Source organism: Cnephaeus nilssonii (assembly GCF_951640355.1).
Source record: "Cnephaeus nilssonii genome assembly, chromosome: 1".
Classification (NCBI taxonomy): domain Eukaryota; kingdom Metazoa; phylum Chordata; class Mammalia; order Chiroptera; family Vespertilionidae; genus Cnephaeus; species Cnephaeus nilssonii.
In genome coordinates this window covers 3,957,831-3,965,433 of record NC_137072.1, presented here as the reverse complement: position 1 = coordinate 3,965,433, position 7,603 = coordinate 3,957,831, and positions in this window count along the sequence as shown.

Sequence of the window (7,603 nt, the reverse complement as noted above, 5' to 3'; positions counted from 1 at the left end):
AGCCTGACAAACAGCAGCTTTTAGAGGATGGGTGGAGAAACAAACACAGGCCAGCAAACTCTAGGGTCACAGAGGCTAAATGTCAGTAAATATCAAGTGCAAGTGATATTGACAGAGGTCAACAGCCAGTTCATCATCCTCACACAGAGCACGGCTTGTCCAAACACTCAGAACACTTCTGAGCCACACCTCTGCTTAATCTTCATTCATGGGAGAGCAAATAAACTTAAGGCACCCAACACAGCATCACTGTATTTGCACAGTTGATCACAATTACTTGGGACATTTATTTGTTCTTCTTTCTTGGTATTTTAATATTTCAATTAAACAATGTGCAGAGCAGAAGTTGATTCTGTAGCAGTAAATCGTCTATACTAGGAAATGCTCAATCCACTGATATGAGAATCACGGGTTTACCTAATGATAAGCTGTGTAATGGTGTTTTCTCAAATGAGGCCACGTGGGATCCAGTGACTCTCAGAGGCCCTGTGTGCTGGTCTCACTGGCATCTGTCCTACGTGCATTACATATCTGGTGGCCACTGACGGGCTCAGTTCAAATCTTAGGCTAGTGAATTTGGGGTCAAGGGACCAGTAAGTTGGCTTATCATTCTGTAGCCACACCTTGGCCACTGCCCTTTGTACTTGATGTATGACTTCTGCCTGTTCCTCAACATTTTTCTCAGATCTGGCTGGCATCACAAATCTTTCCTTGACCATTTCAGTCTATGGATCTTTTTCCTTCCTATGCACTTTCATTACATTTCCTGCCACTCACCTGGTTCTTGGTAATATCTGGTTTGAGATGAACTTCACTCAATCTTATTTTTCCTCTGAGTTACTTGCTATCATTAGGAAAGATATTAAAAGACTTGGCATCTTTTATTCATTCCCCTGGAAACTTACATCCTCCTCTGTCCTTGGCATAGGTATTACTAATAACTAATTACTAATTATATAATTACTAGGGGCCCAGTGCACGAAATTCGTGCACTGGGGGTCGGGGGTCCCTCAGCTCAACCTGCCCCCTCTCACATACTGGGAGCCATCAGGGGATGTCCTACTGACAGCTTAGGCCCGCGCCCCACAGGGAGCGTACCTAAGCCGCAGTCTGGCCTCCCTTTGTGGGAGGCAACCGGGCTGGTCACGGGAAGGCACCAGCCCCATCACCCCGCTGCTGCAGCCACTGTCAGTCACCGCAGCCGCCAAGGTGTTTTCATCAACACGACTCCAGTCCCTTCACCAAGAAAAAATGACAGCTTTCTTTAGGCATTTTCAAGATGTGTCTTTCATAGGATATGCATTTCTTTATTTATTTTTTATCCTCACCTGAGGGTATGTTTCCATTGACTTTTAGAGAATGTGGAAGAGAAAGGGAAAGACAGAGAGAAACATTTTGATTGGTTGCTTCCTGCATGAGACCTGATCTGGGCCCCGGCCAGGGAGGAGCCTGCAACCTAGGTACATGCCCTTGATCAGAATCAAACCCAGACCCTGCTGTCTGCAGGCTGAGGCATTATCCACTGAGCCAAACCGGCTAGGGCAGGATATGACATTTCTTAGCCCTCCAGCAGAAGACTTTTGTTTTTTTCTCCAGAAGTGTGGTGGAAAAACCCTAGATCACCTTTTTGGATTCTTATTACCCAAGTTACTAAGAATATTACCAGTGGCATACAGGAAGCTTAGCCAATGTGCAGTCAGAAAAGGTGTTTCCTCTATAGTTCACACCAATCGAGGGCTGGGCCCTGCCCAGGCCTAAAGCCTCTGGCCGAAGCTTTAGGCCTGGGCAGGCCTCTCCAGCTCCCTCTGATCACCGGCTCAGCCCCTGCCCAGGCCTGCCCAGACCGAAAGCCTCTTGGGAAGGAGCGGACCCCCAGCTCCCTGCAATCAATCACAGGGGGTCCGCTCCTGCCCAGGCCGAAAGCAGACCCCCAGCTCCCTGCCCGAGTGATCAATCGCAGGGGGTCCGCTGGTGTACCAGGCCGAAGAAACCCCCAGCTCCCTGCAATCGATGGCAGGGGGTCCGCTCGTGCACCAGGCCAAAAGCCTCCAGCGGGGGCTTTTGGCCTGGTGCTGGAGCGGACACCCAGCTCCCGGCTTTCGATGGCAGCAGACCTGGGTGTCCGCTCATGCACCCGACCAAAAGCCCCGGCGGAGGCTTTTGGCCTGGAGCCGGAGCGGACACCCAGCTCCCTGCTTTCGATGGCAGAGGGTCCGCTCGCCCCACCCACCATCCAATCAGAGCGAGGAGCTGGGTGTCCGCCACGCCCATCATCCATCGAAAGCAGGGAGCTGGGTGTCCGTTCCGGCTTGAGGCCAAAAGCCTCTGGCAGAGGCTTTCAGTCTGGTGCCAGAGCGGACCCCAGCTCCCTGCAATCTGTCGCAGGGGGTCAGCTCAGGGCGCCTATGTATGCAAATTAACCGCCATCTTGGTCAGGTTTATTTGCATACTCACTCTGATTGGATGGTGGGCGTGGTGTGGCTGGTGGGCGTGGCTTGTGTGTAGCGATGGTGCGGTCAATTTTCATATTACTGTTTTATTAGGTAGGATATAGAAAACTAGAGGCCCAGTGCATGAAAATTCATGCACTGCAGGGGGACCCTCAGCCCGGCCTGCCCCCTCTCATAGTCCAGGAACCCTCAGGGGCGGGAGGTGACCCTCCATCACACCTCTGTTGCTGCCACTGTTGGCAGCGCAAGCCTCGGCCAGCCCTGGTTACCTGCACCTCAGGCCGGCCCTGAGCGGCTGGGCAGCCACCATCCGAGGCTTGCCTGTGCCTCAGGTGTCAGCTGGGCAGCCAACATCCGAGGCTTGCCTGCACCTCGGGCCGGCCCTGGGCGGCTGGGGGGCTGAGGGGACTGGGGGACTCTAGAGGCAGGCGTGCTGAGCGGCGGGACCCGCCTGGGGGAGGGCCCGGCCATGCCACGTGCCTGCTGCCCCAGCGGGGCTGAGAGAACTGGGCACCGCCATCTTGTGACTATGGGCACCACCATATTTGAGGGCGTGGCAGTCAATTAGCATATTCCCTCTTTATTAGATAGGATATGGACATATTTATATTAATATGTAAACATGATTGTGGCATGTTTCATTCTGAAACAATTCATTAGTTCATTAGAAACAGAGGTGAGGAAGACATAGAAGAATAGGCTAAGATCATGTCTAGGCTAGGTACAATGCAAGTGATTCGCTTATTTCATATTTACTTATTTTCATTTTAATGTTGAAATTGAATGAATCAGCCCTAGCTGGTGTTTCTCAGTGGTTAGAGTGTCTGCCCACATACTGATGGATCACAGGTCTATTCCTGGTCAAGGGTACATACTTGGGTTGCAGGCTTGATCCCCAGCCTTGACTGGGGAGGGTTTGAAAGGCAACCAATCAATGTGTCTCTCTCACATTGATGTTTCTCTCTCTCTCCCTCCCTCACCCACCCTTCCACTCTCTCCAAAAAAAATCAATGGGAAATATATCCTTGGGTAGGGATTAACAAAAAAAAAAAAATTTAAATGAATCGAAAACCATACATTATAGGATGATAATGTACCAGTTATTGATCTATTGCGTCTCATCTTCAAATCTACCCTTCATTGCCCAGTGTGTGGTACTAGAGCTGGACCCTGTAAACATTTCTCTTTACCAGGTGGCATGATGTGAAGCTTTGTCAATAGAGGGTTCTGGAGGGATACTGCAGGACGGCAGGAGAGAGGGACTATCTTCCTGGTTCTGGTGTGCTTTGCTTGCTTCTTACTCCTGTGCCAGAGGACAAGGTGGGGGGCACACTCATCTCAAGTAAGTTTCAGCAGCACCCCCACATACAGCTTCTGTGGAGTTCCATAAGCACCTTTGCTGGCTTCCAGTGAGACCTGCAGCATCCCCAGGCAGCTTCTCAACACGTTTTTCTGTGTCCAGTGGATGACTCCTTACCTGCCAGCCCAGCCTGCAACACTTCCATACATTTTTGTGCCATTCACTCGGTTATGGTTGTAAGGTCTTTATTTTAGTCTTGGGGGTGGGGACTCTCCAAATTTGTCCCTTCCGTGGTACTCTGCCCCAGCCCTAGGGTGGGCCCTAGGCTGCGCTCTCTGCTATTCCAATATTCCTCAGAGTTCACTTTACCCCTGAGTAGCTAGTTCTCTGTTATTAGTTAATACTTTTTTTGTGTTAAACTTCCCTTATTCCAAGTACTGTGTGCTTTCTCCTAACTGGACCCTGAATAAGACAGATAGAATGAAATGGGGTCAACATCCTATAGCTCCCTCACTTTACAGTTGAGGAGACTGGACCAGAGAGACAGGAGAGGGACCAGAAAGGAAATGCCTTCCCCAAGTCACAGCTAATGAGCAGTAAACTCAGAGATGGAGGTGACATCACCTAATGGTCAATTTAAGCAGTGACTACACTGTATTAACCCTGCATGCTAGATAGGTGCTGAGTGAATGGATTATTGAAGGCTCTGAGAGTAAGGCTTTGTTGGGAAGACCCAGGCATCTTTGATAGTGGTAAAGGAAGTTGTCATGGAGATAAGAAAAGTACACAGTTAGGAGAGGCCAGTACCTCTTAGCGAGCAGGCTAAACCAATTGCTTGACTTCAGCCCACAGATTTCCAGGGGGGTTGGGATCATTTCTTGCAGGCATTTGCTCTCAAGGTTCTTGAGACTTGAGCATCCTTGGTCAGAAGACATACCTGTGTACCCCAGTGCCCACCCACCGACTCTTCAGATCACGCAGGCTGCCCAAATATTCACCAGATTGTGGCAGCCTCTCTGGAAGGGTCCAAATTTAATTGTAGTATCCAGAGAAGGCGCCTCTTTGTTGTGGGTAATAACTAATGCCAGTGGAGAGGACCCCTCCAAAACTACCCCATCATCTACCCACGTTTATAAGATTCCCACAATACACAAAGCAATGATTTGGATTTTGTAATTAACAGTTTTTCTTTTTACTAAGATAGCTTTGTCACAATGGGTCTCTTTGAAGCATTGGCCTCGGACCAGCTGTTGTTTCTAATTTCTAATTAGGGCATGTTTACATAGCAAGTGAAGAAAGGTCAGCCTAGCACTGTGATTAGAATAAAAGGTGGTGGGAAGGGTTAGCCACAGGCAAACTCATTTTAGACAAATTCAGTAAAAGAGAGGGGATTCCAGGCGCAGAAGATAGAGTAGAAAGAACACTAGGCTTCTAGTCCAGCACCCAGAGGTCAAGTACCAGCTCTGCTACTCATAGTTATTATGATCCTGGACCTCAGGAATCACATTTTAAGAAATTATGGGATTCAGTGGCTTGGGGAAGGAACTAGGAAAGCACCTCTCCTCTTCATCCACCACGCCCTTCAAGAAATTGACTCTTGTGTGTTTCAGGAAAAATATTATTCATTAGAAGAATGAGGGTTTCACTTTGTACCTATTTGAGAACAAATGACCCAAAGTGCTTTCCTTAAGCATGCATTCATTCAGGTATTCTCTGCGCACCTTCCAGGTCGGACAGATGCAGCCACGTCCTAACTATCTTTCAGGTTCACTCTCAGACCTCTCCTCTACAAAGCTTTTCTGCTCACCAGCACACGGTAACAACTTTTCATAGCATTTAGTGTCTGTTCAACTAATTCCGTAATTAATCTTATAACCTGTAGAGTTTAGCCAATAAATTTTACATATTTCTCAAGACTTTCAGAGACTCAATTCATTAATCAATTTATTGCCCATTGATGTATAGGCAAATCCACCCATTTGCCATGTCTCTATAACCAGACTGTGGGCTGTCAAAGGCAGCAACTGGATCTTATACTTTGTATCTCTCACATATTCAAGTTCAGTGTCCTGCACATTGTTAGTGCTCAATTAATGGTCCTTAACTGATTGGTCCATTAGCATTGTGGATGTACAAAGGTATGTAAGTGAAAGTTCTTGTCCTCAGGAAGGATTCAGTCTAAATGAGGGATGTAGTCCAACCTGAAGAGTTAAGGGACAATCACTGGCCTCTGACTCACTGTAAATAAATGCAATAGACCAGTGGGTCTCAAACTTTGGACTTTGGGTCCCTTGTCATTCATGAATTGTACTAAGTACCTCCAAGCCTTATAACTGTAAGATGACTTAAGCCAATCCCTGGAGACACATATATTTATTTTTCAAATGTATATTGTGATTAGCAAAATATATAGCCACATTAAAGGCTCTGCTTTGGTCATCATGGATTTTTAAAAGAACAACTATTATCATGTGGGTTCTGTGAACATTTTTTGAAGTTAAAAAGAATTAACATAATCAAATAGGGTTATTCAACCACTGGCATAGACAGCTGCAATTTAGGAAAAAAAAGTAAATACTAACCTAAGCAGGTCAAAGGATTTTTTTTCTGAAAGAGATTTGATTTGAATTCAGTCTTGAATAATAAAATAAGTTCTAACAGCAAGGTCATATCTGAAGTTTAATCCATTTCAGGTGTTTCAATGTATATGAAAGAATAAAGGTCACAAGATTCATACCTACATGCCATAACTCTCTTCATGAAAGCTCAAAAGCAGAAGGTACACAGATGAATTGGAGCATAGATGGATGGAAACTTTAGTTTAATTAATTTCCTTTAAGAGCATCAAGGATATTAACAAAGACTTGATAAGCCACTCACCCTAGTAATATATACCAATCAGTCAAGAAACTTAATTTATCAGATTTTTAAAAATGCCTTTATCTAAGCACTATAATCAACTGTTAACATCTGCCACACCCTAAAAACTACATGAAGGAAATGTGTCTATAAAGATTCATGCATACAGGGAGTCATGTATAGGAGGATTGTGCCTTCAAATGAAGTACAGTGGTCTTTATTAGTCATCCAATGTGGATGAGAAGTGGATATTAGTCCAAGGTTGGCCACAAATCACTCCGAATAACTTCTTGGGCAAGCCACTTCATTTTTCTAGGCTTTGATCAAATAAAATGAGGAGTTCAAACAAAGAATCTTTAAGGTCTCTCTTCCTACAGGCATGTTTCTACTTTTTGGATGGTTACTATAGTGGGACAAGCCTTCTGTCCCCACTGCTCAGCCCTGTGACCTAGGAGAAGTGGCGAGGGAGTTGTCCTGAGAAGTGAGCAGAGGGAAAGCAGATGACTTTCCCATTTGATCTGGACAAAATCCCAATAGGCTCTCATTCCTATAACCCTTTTGCAAATGTTGTTCTCTCTGAAAGAGGTAACCCTTCACTTTCTACCTTTTTGACCTTTCCCTTTAGGCTAAAATTACCAGTGAATCCAATTTCTATCTTTCTTTAAACTTGGTTTCACTCATCTTACCTTATAATAGACAAATATGCAAATTGACCGCACCTTCGCTATGCCGAAACCACGCCCACCAACCAAGCCACGCCCACCAACCAAGCCCACCAGGAAACCATTGCAGGGACGTTGGGGTGTGGCGGAGCCCAAGGCCAGGAAAGCCTCGGGCGGAGGCTTTCCCAGCCTTGGGCACCAGCGGGGAGCCTGCACGGATCGCAGGAAACCACTGGGGGTCGGCTCCTTCGATCCTTAGCAGGAATGTTGGGTGCGGCCAAGCCCAAGGCCACTGCCCGGGGCCAAGCCCCGACCCTGAAAGAAGGCAGAAG